This window comes from Mesocricetus auratus, unplaced genomic scaffold (assembly GCF_017639785.1).
Source record: "Mesocricetus auratus isolate SY011 unplaced genomic scaffold, BCM_Maur_2.0 Super-Scaffold_100004, whole genome shotgun sequence".
NCBI classification, from domain to species: Eukaryota; Metazoa; Chordata; class Mammalia; order Rodentia; family Cricetidae; genus Mesocricetus; species Mesocricetus auratus.
The window spans coordinates 27,464,671-27,480,938 of NW_024429189.1; the positions used below are offsets into that span (position 1 = coordinate 27,464,671).

General features: G+C 43.7%; 1 protein-coding gene and 1 long non-coding RNA gene across 3 annotated transcripts in view; one reads left to right on the forward strand and one right to left on the reverse strand.

Annotated features, from left to right (window-relative positions):
- Acvr1 (activin A receptor type 1) overlaps positions 1-2,111 on the reverse strand; it is a 119,664-nt gene extending 117,553 nt beyond the window's left edge. The window contains exon 1 of one of the 2 annotated variants that reach the window (XM_040745372.1): positions 1,994-2,111. The gene's annotated coding sequence lies outside the window, so the exon portion shown is untranslated. The remainder of the gene's footprint in view (positions 1-1,993) is intronic. The other variant, XM_040745373.1, reaches the window with a different exon arrangement.
- A 4,570-nt stretch (positions 2,112-6,681) lies between these two features.
- On the forward strand, positions 6,682-15,660 carry LOC121140354. The gene is made up of 2 exons (XR_005877143.1): positions 6,682-9,288; positions 15,393-15,660. It is a non-coding gene; the product is annotated as an uncharacterized LOC121140354 (long non-coding RNA).
- The last annotated feature ends 608 nt before the right edge of the window (positions 15,661-16,268 follow it).

The window sequence follows — 16,268 nt, forward strand, 5'->3', positions numbered from 1 at the left end:
TCAAATTAAGTTCCTCACTCCTGAAACGCATTACACTCCTGAATATGGCATTTTAACTCTGCGTCCTTAATATTCTCTATAATTACTTAGCAATTACAAGAAATTTATTCAGATTCAAGTGATCACTTCTAGTCCAAGGTGCAAAAGTTGTAAGACTATTATCTCAATCAAGTTTGGTCTAAAACCACTCTCTGTTTCAAGCAGAACTCAACAACACAGTTGAAGAGAGAACACAAACCCAGCGCATGCCAATGCCGGTCCTTGATCTTTGCCCGTCTAGCCGGAGTTTATCTCCTCACCACTCATCGCCTTTGAGGATTCACATATGCCATGGCAGCAGAGATGCTACGAGCCATTACAAAATGACAGCAACCTAAGGCTCATGGCTCAGCCTGGCAACACTTCCATTCATCAACCCCAGGACAGAAAACAAAAGTAACCAAATCACAACACAAGGTGTTTGATCTCAGGATGGTAATCCAGATCCTATCCAGACTTAAAATAACCTTGTGATCGCACTGCCTTCATGAGTGACATGGGTGAGGCCTGGGTTTCATACTTCTGCCGGGTGCCAACTGTAGAGCTGCATGGCAAGGCAGCCTCTGAGGTCAGCACAAGTCTAGCGTCTGCCGCCTGCCCAAGCCTGGGCCCCTGGCCAGCAACCCACCTCCAGAGACTAGTGCCAGGACATACTATAGTGTTTCCATTTAAGGCCCGCCACTTGGATCAGCCCATCTCTGAAGTTTCTTAACACCACCTTTCCAGGAAGAATTTTTTGGGGAAAAGGGAGGTGGTGTCTATTTTTTGCCACCGCCTTCCCTTGGGCTGTCGGAGCAGTCTGCCTCTCAGGAACAGGATTCTTTAAAATCATTGGGTTATGTCTCAATTTGGGGATTTTTTTCCAAAAATTATATATCTATGCAAACGTAAATACATATATATGCAATTACATTAAACATGTATGGGACCGGGGACATTTCCCATCATCTCACACCATTCACAAAAACCACAAAGAAGAAAAGCCAATAAAGGGAACAAATTCACTGCATTACAGTCTGCCTCTCTCCAAACACCAAATGACAACTTTTTAACCAACACTTTTCTTCTGCTACAATATGGTTGGGTTTTGTGCTTTGTTTTGTTTTTTGTTTTTTCTTCTTCCCAAGCAGCTTTCTCCACTGCTCCTCGGCCATGCAGGAGTTGTTCAGAACTCCAGGGGTAAAAGGAGGTAGGAAAGGGTGGGAGACATATCTGGCACAAACTGGACAGCCAAGCCAGTCTCTGAACCAGACGGAAGTCCATGCACGCAGTGGCCCCAGAGGCCCACAATTCTCCCCAGTGCGCCCAAGGTTCTAGCTTCACTGTTTTGGTTAGTGTGGAAGGAGGGGTTTTAAACTTGGCAAAGTACCGTGCAACATCTGTAACCACATCTGCCTTCTGGGGATCGGAAGATGAATCCCACATTCCTGGCTTTGAAGCTGTTTGAAACTGCAGCTAGGAAGGACAGAGGGAGGGAGGGAGAGAAAGAGGGAGGGAGTTGAACAGAGTTTATTGGCTGTCTCTCCAGCAGAAAATTCCTCTTGGAAGGGATGGATATTTTGAGGGTGGGGGTGACTCGCCAATCTCTTTAGTCTGCCAAGCTCAGCTTGGAAGGTGAGCCCGGGGCCGGGAGGCCAGGTCGATTTATAAGTCCGAGGCGCACACCCTGCAAGGAGTTCACCCTACACACACCCGAGCACACCCGAGCCCCCAGCTCCAAACCTCTACCCTCCCCGGATCCCACCCGCAACCGAGGCCCTAAGCGAGACAGTTTCGTTCCGCCGCGGCTTCCCCCTGTCGAGAGGGCACGCAGCTTGCCGGAGAAAGAATGAAAGCGAGGGGGAGGCACCGAGACGCCCACCCTCCACCCCCGATCCCGGCTTCGCCTCCGGCTAGGTTCCCTCCTCCCTCGGTCCTCCGCGTTCCGGCGGCGCTGCCGGCGACCTGTCCTCACCTCTGGTCCAGCGGCGGCCGGGTGCTGAACCCGAGGAGGCGGAGAGCTCGAGGCGGCGGGGCGCTGCAGGGCGGCGCGGGAGGCGCGGGGCGGGGCGGGGCGCTGCAGCCGGCGAGGAGCCCCGGAACTCCGCGGGCCGCGGGCGGGCGTCCCCGGCGGAGGCGGTGGCGGAGCGCGGCGCGGCGCGGTACGGGGCGGGAGGCTGGCGGCCACGGGGCCGGGACGCACGCAGGCTGGCGGCAGGCACCCGGCTGGAGCCGGGAAGACGACTGGCGCGGGGAGGGAGGCGGAGGGCGGGGAGGAGGGCGGAGGAAACTTGCGGCGACGCGGGGCTCGGCCGGGGGCGGCGGGGAGCCGGCGGCGGCAAAGTTCCCCCAGCGCTTGGGGGCGGCGGCGGCGGCGGCGACCGGGAGCTGGAGCGGGAGGAGCGGGAGGAGGAGGAGGAGGAAGTGGCTGCGGAGCGCTCGGCCAATGAGTGTCTGGAGCTGTGATTAACCAGGCAGCAACACATCATTTCCTCCCGGCGCGGATCCAGGGAGCCGGGAGGGAGAGGGCCGGCGGCGGGGCGGGGCGCTCCTCGCGCCCCCTGCAGGCGCCCGGCCCCGGGGAGCCCGCCAGCCTAACCGCGCCCACCCGACGCCCCGACCCCCGACCCCTTGGGCCGCCCGGGCTGCGGATTGCTACGAGCAGGGCTGGCGGGACGCGGTGGGGGGGAGGAGCGCGGCGCGGCGCGGGGAGCGGCCAGGTAGGAGCGGGCGGGGCCGTCTGGACAGCTCCCGGGGCGCGGGGCGGGCGAGCGGCAGGCAGACTGGCCAGGGACTGCTGGGGCTCCTTCACTCATCTCTAACCCTGCGTGTCAGGCGGAGGGGTGGATTTTTAACGCTCCGCCTTGGCCAGGCCATCGCTGCCCTGCCTGCTGATCCCCTTCCACTCTGCTCATTTCCTCGCAGGGTCTGGGGTTATGCAAGCGTTTGCCATTTTCGCAGTCTGCTTCCTTGGTAATAAAAATAAGCAAGTCGGGGGGAGGGGGCTTCTACAATAATCCCGCCCTGTCCTAGGCGCCATGGGAGCTTACAGTGGGAAGGAAGGAACATTCCCCGATGCAGAGAGGCTGACAACCTCGGTCCTTGGATACACAAAAACACCCCAGTGTGCTAATATTATCCGGAACATCAAAAAAGTCATGCAAGGATAAAATTTTGCATGGTGCCCGCTTAGTGTGTGGAAGCACCAAGCCATTTCCTCTGCCCTCTACAAGCTTATAATGTACAAATCTATCACAAAGCAAAGTAAAATCGTGGCATCGGTAAATGGGAAAAACATAAAGTATTTTTTATCCCTACAGGTCCCTTCATGCAGAGGGCATTTATTGGGTCTCTTAGCTGCAGCACTGCAGAAGGTTGCAAAGGAAATGGAAGATCTGGCCTTTGCAGGAGTTTGCAGTCGGGCTAGCAACACAGTCATATGTACAAGAAACAGCTAGAAAATAGTCTTCAGGTGTTGTAGAAGCAAAAAGACAAGAAGCTTGTTGGTTCTTTTGTGTTTGGGTCGTTGATTAGAAGGGCCTTGTAGTTATATTTGGTGGAGATCAGGAGACCAGAGTTCAGGTCGTATCAAGGTAAGAGTACCAATCTGTATCCTGCTCAATAAAACAATCCAACAGAGCCCTCGGTGACGCTTTGTCATCCTTTGCCGCTGTTTGTGACCTTGGACACGCTTTTAACCTAAGAGGGAAAAATAGCAGGCAGTGGTTGTAAGGTGCCAATGCAGCTACCTCTTCAAGCTGTTGTATGCTTGTAGCCCTCCAAACGTTCACAACCCCCTCCATGAGGTCAGGCACCGGGTTTGGTTGTGTTTGTCATAGATCATCGTGCCTGGTGGGGTTGAATGTGTGAATGTTTAATAATGGCTTCCTGAAAGCTAGAGAGGTGAATTGAGGAATCTTGACCTGCTTTGGACAGCTACTCTTATGCATTCTTACTGTGGCTAGCTCAGTGCAAGACCGTGTTGACAGCTCTCCTGTGACTATTCGGTGTTCTAAGAGGCTGTATAGAAGGGAGGACTCCGTGTAGTACTTGTGGCCCTGTGCTGTAACTTTGTGTGTGCATGCCTTTGTGTAAAGTTAAGAGGGCACACTAGAATACAGCTTTTCACACAAGCCCTGAGCACACAGGGTGCAACCCTCTAGCCTAGGAACCTTATTCCAGGATTTCTCAACTTTGGCACTACTGGTACTTAGAGCTGGATAATTGGTTTGCCATTCTATATGTTGAAATATATTTAGCAGCACCCTCAACTGGTACTCACTTGGTTCCATAGGACAACTCTCCCATCACAATAGTGACAACCAGATGTCTCCTGAGTACAAAATTGCCCGGTTGAGAATCACTACCTCCACCCCAAGAGCCAACCCACTGATTTAACCCTGGTGGGGGAAAAAATTCACACCCTTAAAGTAACTTGGAGGAAATACATCTTCTGTCAGTCTAAGCTTCTCCAATCTCAGTCATATGTTTCAGGAAGCCCGACTCCTCTTAATTAACTGCCTGCTGCATTGTGAATTGGCATCTTCTCTGTTTTCTGCGTATCCTCCTTCTTTACAAGCAGATCAACATGTTCATTTTTAAAAGTCAACAGATTTCAAAAGCTATTAAGAAATAGGGTCTTGAGCAACCCAAGAGTCCTGTATGTTATTTTTCTATAAAATGTGGGGAATTTATCCCATAAGATTTTACAGGCAGCTTCATTTTTGTAGTTAAGCTTTTAATCCTACAAATAATAACCACATCCTTTCTATACTCGAGGTTGTAAGGAATGTATGCCAGAAATTGTAATGTTTTTAGTTCTTCTCTTTTAAAATATTTAGATATCTGAATTGAGTCATTTGTATCTTGAAGCCATTTCCTGTTGGTTCCAGAGTTTACATTTTAGGATGGGATAGAAGAACATGTTTTATTTAAATGCATCAAGCAGACATCAGTTTTGTTAGGCTTACCAACTTCCCAAAACAAATTCTCTCAAATAGTATTGGCGAGGTGCTCCAGGACTGGAAGTGTTGGTAACGATCCTGACACTGCTGCAGCTCCACTTCTGACGGGTTCTGGAAGAAAAATAAAGGCTAATGGTTGTAGCAATGAGCAGATTCTGATAGTCTATTCAGTCAGGGGCAGGCATCTAAAATCCTGAGGCAACTAAAAAGAAAAACAAACAACCAAAACCCACCTCTTCCTCTTAGGCAATGGTATCATGTTTGTGATGGGGATAGACATTTCTTCTCAACAAAGTATTCTCGTTAAAGAGAGTAATTTTAAGTGTTGGGTTGGTAATTTGTCCATGTTTTGTTTGGTATCATAGGCACGTGATGGTCACCAGCGTATGCAGATGCTGATATCAGGGCTAGTGACTATTCCCATTTAAGCTGAGCACTGAGTCTGGGTTAGCTTTCACATGGCCTAAGGAGAGAGGGTTGAGGGTTCCATGTGGTTTGAGGAGAAATGAGTCCAGCGTCTGTTGTCAGATGTCAACGAGGGCTTTTGTTCTTCTGCCCCAACCCCAGGTTCTCCTAATCCAGGAGATTTGTGCCTTTGCTGTAATTACAATGTCTGAAAAGGAAGTCATATTAAAGAAATTAATTAGTATCATGCATACTCTGGATCATGGTCATTTTGTTTTGTACCTCTTAATGGCAGTGACATTTTAATAAAAATAGTATAATTGGCAATCCATAGAAATTTTCTTGCCTTTAAATGTACATCATTCAAGTGTGAGGAAAGACTCACCCAGTTCATCATAACTCTTTTTGGATAATGATAAATTAAAAGGCCGTGAGATAGGAAATTTAGTCCTGATGTTATGACAAAAAAAATCATGAAACTAGTACTATGATCTAAAGATAGAAATGACTTGATCGTGATAGTGGAAGACAGAAGAGAAACTGAAGCTAAAATGACCACTAAAAATGGCAGACTCAGCACTTTCCTTCCCAAATGGAAACAATGGAAATCGTCAAGAACATTATTTTTTATTTAAATTTTCCAGGCATACCTATGACTTATTAGTTGTATATTTCATGACTTTATTGATCAGCTACTGTACTCAATGAAGTGTGGGTACCACACGGTACATCCTGAAGCTGTCCATTGTTCAAATTGGGCATTGATATCGTCCCTCCTGACACACCAGTGTATGACATGGGTCAACTGCTGTGGTAAAAAAAAAGTGTTGCAAAGTCTTAGAAGAAAGATTATTTATTAAACCATGTTTAACAGACTTTGGAAAAGATCTGTTAGTGCCAACTCACATCAGTGCTGAAATATTTATACAAGGAATAAATAGGGTGTGTGTGTGTGTGTGTGTGTGTGTGAGAGAGAGAGAGAGAGAGAGAGAGAGAGAGAGAGAGAGAGAGAGAGGTGGGGGAGGGTACTGGTCTAGAACTCTCACTGGGATTATCGATGAATAGCACCACCAAGATAACAGTCAAATATCTTTAAATCATGAATTAATTGAAAGCAAGAGTAAATAAATTCTTATTTTAGAAATAAAATTACTTTCTGGACTAAAGAGGTGGCTCAGTGGTTAAGAGCACTTACTGCTCTTCCAGAGGACCCAGGTTCAATTCCCAGCACCCACATGGGAACTAGCAACTGTCTGTAACTACAAGTCTGACACCCTCACACAGGCATACATGCCTGAAAAACACCAATGCAAATAAAGTAAATAAATTATTTTTAAAACGAAATAAAATTACTTTCCAAATAGAAAACTAGAATAATTTATTTGAATTGACTATGTAAAACTTTTCCCAAAAGTATTCAAAGATTAATCAAATAAGAGGGGAACAGAATGAAATTATTCACAACACATATTCAAAAGGATTAAAATTTTAATGTACAAAAAATTTAAAATCAATAAAATGGATGCTGTAATTACAAAATCAAATTTGATGAAAATCAAAATGATTATATGTGAGAACTAGAAATGTGTATCCTTTAAGAGCTGGAGAAAGTGAAAAAAAGGTAATCCAGACATAGTGATGCATACATTTAATCCCATCACTTCGGAGATAGGGATAGGATCTCTGTGAGTTCTAGGCCAGGCTGGTCTACATAAGGAGTTCCAGGACTACACAGACAGACTCTCTCTCAAAATGAATAAATGAAAATTAATGAGTTTGTGAGTAAATAAGTACTAAAGAAATGGTAATACCAATAAAATAGTCCATGCAATTAGTCACAACTTTTGTCAGTAATTAAGCATGTTTCTATTGACAAAATTGATTTAATAAAGGACACAGTTGCTGAGGAAATTGCAAACTGGAAAACAATTTAGATAGTTAGGTGATACATAACATCTTAAGATTATTTATGCCTCTTGACACTATAGTTATACCTCAAGAATTTATGCTAAGAAAATAATAAGTGTCAGACCCAAAATAATTTGCATAAAAGTATAACCATCATCTTACAAAGTTGAAGACTCCAACAATAAGTTCTAAATTGAAAACACACAGCTGAGCTAGCATTTTGACTCCATCACTCCATAATTGTCTCTCCCTCTCACAGAGACCCAAAAGACAAAAGAACAAGCTCAGATCCCAGCATTCTGTCTGGAGCCTGGCCCTGGAAGCCTAGCACTGGCCCAGCAGAGATACAAAGATCACTGGAGCTCATTGGCCAGTCTAGCTGATATTCGATATCCAGGGAAATCCCAGTTCAAAAATTATGTGTGTTGTAGGTGGTGGCACACACCTTTAATCCCAACACTATGGAGGTAGAGGCAAGCATTCTCTGTGAATTTGAGGCTAGCCTGGTCTACTTAGTGAACTTCGGGAGAGCCAGAATTACATACAGAGGCCCTGTCTCAATAATAATAATTACAGTGGGGGACAACAGGGAAAGATACTGTAAACACACACATACATACACACACACACAATTTTAGAAAACAATATTTCAGAAAATGTAATCTCTCTCGCTCTCTCACTCTCTCTCTCTCCTTTTCCCTTCCTCCCTCCTCCTCTTTCTCTGACTCTTTCTCTCTGTGTGTCTTTCTCTATGAAGGAGGAGAATTACTACAGGTTTGAGATCAGTTTGGGCTACCTAGTAAGTGGCAGACAAGCCTGAGCTGCAGAGGCTGTGTCTCACAACATCTCCCCCACATTAGAAATGTGCTCTCATATCTTTTTTTCCCAGATCTCTGTGTTCCAATCATTCTATAGCATTACTTTAATAAGCAGAAACAATAAACATTATAAAAATAGAAATGCACATATTTTCAAAAGATCTGACAGTCATGGAACAGAATCTCACTGCTGAGAAATGCATATGGATTTGTATTTGTGAGGTGGGAGGTGCGGCAATGAGATGGATTCAAAGCATGCGCGCGTGCATGCGTGCGTACATGCGCGCGCGCGTGTGTGTGTGTGTGTGTGTGTGTGTGTGTGTGTGTGTGTACGGGCGTGTGCATGCACAGTCTGCTTGTAGGTCTCTTTCTTTGAGATGGAGATTGTTTACCGGGGCTCTGCAGCTTTTGCTAGCATTTCAGACTCTCCTGACTGACCTCCTTGCATCTTTTCTGAGACCCTAATTCTGAAGTTCCTAGCGTTTTTAACTTACTTCACTATGGTTAATGTTGCTTCACTGTCTAGATGTAGGCTTCAAAAGCCAGTCCCTTGAGTCCCTAGGGTAAATGCAGTTAAGAAGATCAAATCAATTTCTTCATCAAATTAAACAAATACATTCCAAATTTCACTGTGGTAGAACTCTGAATCAAGGTGGCTTTCCATTTTTTGAGAATATTCCTTTCCCTGATTTTTCTCTGAGCATTTGCACTGTGAAGACATTGTCATAGATAAGAAATCAAATTAATTTTCTAAGGCCTAATGTGGCCCCAATTCTAGCCATATCTAAAATGCAGGCACTTCCTTTTTATTAACCTACTTTTTTTTTTTGAATGAAACTCTAGAGAGCAGCTACTGAGGTTAATTACACATAGTGGAGAACTAGCCGTGTGACCTTATGCAAGTAACTTCAGATTTCAGAGTCTCTGTTCTTCTCCTCTAGTGGGGAGCCACAGCTGCATGTTGGAGACCTGTCAGTACTGACTGAATTCCTACATTTGACCTGAGAGTAAAAACTCAATATTTCCAGGAACTCACAAAAAACCTTTTGGACCCAGTAGGATGAAGGCTTGTGGAAATGGCCACAGGACACGTCTGGGTAGCCTGGCAAAGTCCAAATCATGTGGGTCTCACCAGTCACGAGAAGGGAAGGGATAAGATGGATTAGCACCAGGAAGTAAGTTCTTCATCGCTATACAAGACATTCATATTCCTTTGTTATCAAGATTTTTGTCTTAATATGGTGGGTTTTTAAAAAGATTATTCAAGGGGCTGGGATGTATCTCTGTGTTTGCCTTGCTAGCTAACACTTGTTCAAAGCCTTGGGTTCGATCCCAACACCAAAACACATGGACAAATGAATGACGTGAAGTATACAAGGACAAAAGGGCAGACTGTAGTGAAGAAAGCACAAAGAACCAGTTTCCTCTTATTGCCAGATTGCCATGTATTCTTTCAGAAGTGTTCCAGAAATAGGAACAATTACATGTGTTTTCTTTTGCTTTGTCACAACTGGTAACATAATAGATGCTCTTCTATGCTTTTTGTTTTTAGTTAATGTCACAATGTATCTGGATGCTCACTAGTCACCCTTTGATAAACAGTCTTTTCTGTTGCAATAAAGTTGTTACTCCCAAGATTATTTTTACTCTGTCATCCTGTTAGGGGGTTTGGGAGCTGCCAGAGAGCTCACTCTGGTCCCATCTCTGCCTGTTATCTTTGGAAAAGTTAATCCTCCAACACACAGCTTTTCAAAGTTTCATAACTACTTAAGGCAAGGCTGGGACTAGAGTTTGGTTCTCCTAACCACCCTTTGGTCCAATTTTACTTTCTGATTATGAAATTAAACATGTTGTAATTAAGAATGCCTTTTAAGTGGTATGTATTCTATGACCCAATTTTATAGTTTTTTTTAAACTACCATGTATGCTATACAGAAATTACTTTAGAGGGCTATGCACAAAGATGCTAGCAGTGATAATCTTGAGATTATGACAGTGCAGGTAATATTTGAATGGCATGCACATGTGTGTGTGTGTGTGTGTGTTTGCACACGCACGCATGAGTGCTCGGAGGGGTACTCATGTTTGGGTATATGCATACAAGTATATGCACTACAGATTGAACCCTTAGGTGTGCTGGCAAGCTTTCAACTGCAGAGCCACATACACCCCAACACATACTTTTTGTTTGTTTGTTTGTTATGACAAGGACTCCCTAGGTAGCCTTGGCTGACCTACAATTCACTGTACATCAGGCTGGCCTCAAATTCACAGCCTCCCAAATGCTGGGATTAAAGGTATGTGCCTCCACACCCAGGCCCAAACCACTTTTTAATAGAAATTTTCTTGAGCTGTAATTCCCTTTTAAGATTTATTTTATTTTAAACCATGCATATGTGTGTTTGTGTGTAGACATATGTACATACATACAGATGTCCATAGAAGCCAGAAACACTGGACTCCCTGCAGCTGGAGCTACTGGTGGTGTGAGCTACCTGACATGGGCCCTGGGAATATAGCTTTAGTCCTCTGGAAGAGCCATGCAGGTTCTTGACCACTGAGCCATCTTTCCAGACTCCTTGAACTATAATTTTCTTACTATACACATCACCCATTTCAAGAGTACAGTTTAAAGGTTTCTCTCACAGTCTTGAGCAATCATCACTGAAGATCAATTTTAAACCATCTTCATTGCCTCAAAGTGAAACCCTGTATATACCGGTGGTATCCTCCTGTATACCTTTTATTCTTGGTTTATATCTCTATTTTTTACAATAGGTATTCATAAGAATAAACAAATTTGTTGGAAATTAAAAGTAAAAATAACGTCATATGCACTTTAAAAATAGAGCAAGCATTTTTATTATTACTTTATTTTGTATGTATGGGTGTTTTGTCTGCATGTATGTCTATATACCTCATGCCTACAATGCCTGCAGAGGCCAAAAGAGGGTGTGGGATTCTTTTGGAACTGGCATTATAGTTGCTTATAAGCCAGAATGTAGGTGCTGGGGATCAAACCTGGGAAAGCAGTCAGGGTTCTAAACCACCAAGCCATTGCTCCAGCCTCAAAGAAGAGTATTTCAAAGAAGGTAAGATTATTTTGCTACATACAGTGTAAGTAAATATTTGGAATCATTTTTATTTGAGTCTTTTGTATTGATATTCACATATTATGTATAAGGACACCTAGTTTCTTGGTTGTGTTTGGAGTAGTTTTCCAAGTCATCAGGTATTCTCTGAGAGAGTGGCTAAGATCTGTGGCTACACACAACATTGGGCATATCTCATTGTTTCTTTAGGATAGAATCCCAAGAGAAGAAATCCTGGTCATACTTCTAATGGCTAAGTATTTGAGCCCTTTCCATTAATGTGTTTGGGTTTTCTTCTCTTTTGAGACAGGATCTCACTATACAGCCCTGGCTGGCTTGTTACTCACCGTGTAGAACAAGCTGGACTCAAACTTACAGTAATTTTCCTGTCTCTGACTCAGAAGTGTGGAAATTACAGGTGTCTTCTACCATGCTTTGTTATACTGTCTCCAACCCTGTCCTGTCCTTGCCTGCTGGGAATTTTTTGAGTTGTTGTTGTTGTTTGATTGTTTGGTTGGTTTGGTTTGGGTTTGGTTTGTGGGGGTTTTTTTGTTTTGTTGTTTTTTGGTTTGTTCGTTTTTGTTTTTTGTTTTTTCCGGAGAGGTAGTTGATTTTTCAAGACAGGGTTTCTCTGGAACTTGCTCTGTAGACCAGGCTGTCATCAACTCAAAGATCCTCCTGCTTCTGCCTCCTGAGTGCTGAGGTTAAAGGCATGAACTATACCAGTCCAGTCCAGGAGGGAATTTTTTAAATTAACTGTTTTGATCTGGTTTTGTAGCAGAGTGGTGGAGGACCTGCCTGCTTCTTTGTGAAGCCTGAGATTAACTCCCCCCAAAATTCATTTTAGTTTGAACTCATTTGGTTATTATTAATGATGCTGGAATTTGTGCATCATTTTGTAGTTTTCTTTCAATTAATGCCCTTTGCTTATTCTGTTGTGGTATTTGGTGTTACTTTTATCAAGAATATTGAAAATCAGAATATGGAGGGATTTTCTTTACTTACTTAGTAAGAACAAAGTAGAGACTCTTATCTATCAATAACTTTTGAATATTAGCCCTCCATCCTCAGAGAGGAACTGCTCATCTTCTTTGGAGGAATATTTTCTATTGTTGAAGAAACTCCAAGAAATAAGGAAGAAGACCAGTTGCAAAGTTCCTTACATTTGGATAAAGCAACTATATACTTACTTTATTGCAGATTCCTAAAATAGTATCTGCTACTAATGATAGAAAAAAATTACTAAATGATCTTTGATTTTCTTAAGCGTCTAGATAAATTATGTTCAGTTAAATTCAGTCATCTCTATATACCCCCAGTCTTGAGCCAAATAGTACCCACGTAGGAAATGCACCAATCTCAATTCCACTTTCTCTTTGACAAAGAATTTGAGTTTTTAAACTGATAGGTGTGTTGAGTCGGGTCCTCCTAGCACTCCACAAACAGCACAGGTACTCTAGCATCTATCCAGGGGACCAGTCTGGAATGGAGGAAGCAAGTGTCCCACCCAAGGAGCTGAAGATGTTGACCTGTAAGAAGCCCGAGTTTCAAAGCACCTAATTCTCTTTATAGTGGAGAAGAGGCTGGGCATGGGAAAGGAATGGACTCACAGCCAAGGGGAAGCAGTGCTTAGCCTGGCATATTTGGGGAAAGGGGAAAGGGAAAAGTAACTTACTAAAGAAAATAAGCATCCAAAAATTGTTCCCTGGTGCCTCTCACATGCTCTCGTGTGTGTTCCATTGGAGAAGCTACCTTGCCATCAAGAAGGGCTTGTGATTCCTGTTGACAAGTCAAGTGTCCAGAACCTAGAGTAATGACATATGCCTGAGATCCCAGCACCTGGGAGGTGGTGGCAAGAGGATGAGGAAGTCAGGGTCCCCTTTCTAAGCCACATAGGTAGTTGGAGGCTCACTGGACTGTGTGAGACCCTGTCATAGAAACCATTAGAAAATAAGAAGATTTTCCCGAAAGTATCGTCTGCTTCCACATGACTCTCATCCACTTGGGTGTTGGGCGTTGCACTATTCAGAACAGTCTTAACTGGATACCTGATTTCCCAGAATAAAGCAAAAGTTCTATCATCATCACTTTGAGACGCTTGGAATAAAACAATGACAAAGACTCAGAATTAATTTAATATAACCTCTACGGTTTTTTCTTTTCTTTTCAAGAAATTGATGATTAGATAAGAAGAAGCTGGACATGGTGGTGGTGCCAGTTTAGTCCCAGCAGAGATGAATAGATCTCTGTGAGTTCTAGACCAGCTTGATCTGTATAGTGAATTCTGCCAGGGCTATATAGTGAGATTGTCTCAGAAGAAGAAGGAAAGAAAAAAAGAAAAGAAATCAGTAATGTTTCTATTTCTGTTTAATAAAAGTTTCAAATAGATACACACACATTCTAAATATGTAAATGTGGCAATATTGGTTTTAAATCAAGCTTTCTTAAATTGAAATGATAAATGTCATATGAAAGTAATAAAAGTAGCATGTTTACTCACATTTTGAAAAAAGATTAATAAAAAGTTATGCACATACAGATTACTAGTACATACAAATGCACTACTAAATATGAAGGTCAAGCCTTAAAAATCTGAGAACTTGTGAAACAATTGGTAGGCTGTGTTGACTCATGGTGCTCTACCTTAGTCTAGTAGCAATGTAGTTCGTTGGTGATATAAGCCATACCTGCAAACAGGTGGTATGTGAAATGTGGTTTTTCTGTGTGCCCAGAAAGCAGTATGTTAGGGATGTTTTAGGTGAAGTCACAGTGGGGAAGGGCACCTGCTGAGACGTCTAGGTTCTTGTGTCCCAAGAAAAAGAAGAGCAGGAACACTTGATGACGTACTAGAAAAAGTTTGTGAAGAAAGGAAAAGTTACTCCAGAGAATAAAAGTTGACTAGTCATCTGGGACAAGACAGCTCAGAAGCGCTGTGTGGTGGTGCATGCTTTTAATCGCAGCGGTGCAGAGGCAGAGGCAGGCAGATCTCAGCCTGGTCTACAGAGTGAGTTCCAGGATAGCCAAGGCTACATAGAGAAGCCCTGTCCCCCAAGAAAGCGCTGGAGCAGCAGTCACAAGGCGTTTCTTAGGTCATTTACACAGCATCCACCTTTCCTGTCTATTTGTCTCTGCCCTTGCTTATGCCACGCTCTGTTTGTTCTAGGTGCCACAGGCGGGAAAGAACCCCCAATCCTTTGTTGTTGTTGTTGACCGGGTTCTTTCATGTATTAACTCTGCTACCTCACTCCACATCCCTACCCTGCTGCTGCAGACACCCTTGAGACAGGGTTTCTCTGTAGCTTTGGAGGCTGTCTTGGAACTCGTGCAGTAGACCAGGCCAGCCTAGAACTCGCAGAGATCCTCCTGCCTCTGCCTCTAAAGTGTTGGGATTAAGAGTGTGTACCACCACCGCCCTGCAGGATTGCTGTTTTCTAACACAACTTTCTGACGTGAGGGTGAACTTTTCTTAGGCACATTCCCACCCCACACCCTCCCCCCCTCACTCCCCATGTCCATTCAGAGCTGTTAAACCAATGGTCATTTACCACTTCTTGGTGTTTTTAATCATTAGGTATATCTGAAGAGAATTTAATATATTTGTTGCTGTGGAGTAGTCAAGCAGATTCTCTATGATTGCTAATGATTTTTTTAGGAAAGTAAAAAAAAACCCACATTGTTTTGAAAAACATGTTTTAAAAATAATTTTATAGACTGCAGATTTTGTAAATGATCATGTTAATTGTTGAGAGGGGGGTTCCCAACCTTGTTAATGTCCCCTTAGCATTAGGCTTTTGTTCCCCAGCCTTGAATATGTCATTTTCTCCCACAGACTGCATTTCTAGGGGTATAATTGCTGTCTCCATGTAAAAGGCAACTCATGTGCATAAATTTCCACGCACTGCAATGAGACTCTGCCTCCCCTCATTTTAATGCAGATGTGATCCAGAGGGTAGAGTTACACTCACTTCCCTGAGCAGATGAAACAGATTACACATTAAATATTGTCTTTGGAACCAGGTGCACAGAAACAACCAATTACCTAGACAGCTCATCACGTCCTTGTCTGTTTACCACATTGTTTTTTTTTGTTTTCTCTTTAAACATTTGTAGAATTCTTCTGAGGCATTCATTTTCTCTGCAATGAGCAGGATATGCTTATTAATAAAGGCCCCCTTTGTGTGACTCAGGAGCAGTTGACTCAGGAGAACCCTGCAAAACCACGTTTGAAAGTTTCAGAACTGAACTGAAGTTGCCTTGAAGACAAAGCTTTGCCATTACGACGAGGAGATTGCTCCTGGCTCTTCCTGCTGAAGACAAGACAAGAATCTGAAAGAGTGAGGGATGTCTCTGTTCATCCTTTACATTTTTATTTTTTTATAGAACTAATCATAAAGGATAGCATTCTGGCAGATTTATCAAATTTTGGTCACTGCTAATAACATCATCTTGTCTGTGCCCTCTTTTGAGACAAGGTTTCATTATGCAGACCCCTCCCCTTCTCCACTGGTCTGGAACTCACAGACTCTCTTCTGCCACTGCTTCCTGAGTCCTGGGGTTAAAGGCCTGTGCTACCAACTGCCGGGCCATGTTGATTTTTAAGGAAGATTGTTGTTTCTTTGGGTGCTTTATACATCTGAAATGGACAAGGTTTCTCCAAGACTTGTTTCTGATAATCTGGAGACATCCACCATGAGTGGAGGAGGGGCTGTGGTAGCCCTTCATAAGCCTCCCAAAGAACCTGGTGACTCCTAGAAGCATGCATATCACTTTGACTTCTAGGCCATTCTGGTCTCCATGGGAGTTCCAGAAAAGCCAGGGCTACATGGAGTGATCCTGTCTTTAAAAAAAGAAAAAGGAAGGTGTGGTGGTTAATGCCTTTAATCTCAGCACTGGTGAAAGTAGAGACAGGATCTCTGAGTCCCAGGCCAGACTGGTCTACCCAGTGAGTTCCAGACAAGCCACCAGACTACATGGTGATACTCTTTGTCAAAAATAGAGACAAAGGGAATGAAGGGAGAGAGAGATGTAGGGAAGAGGGAGGGATAGAGGGACAGAGGACCAGA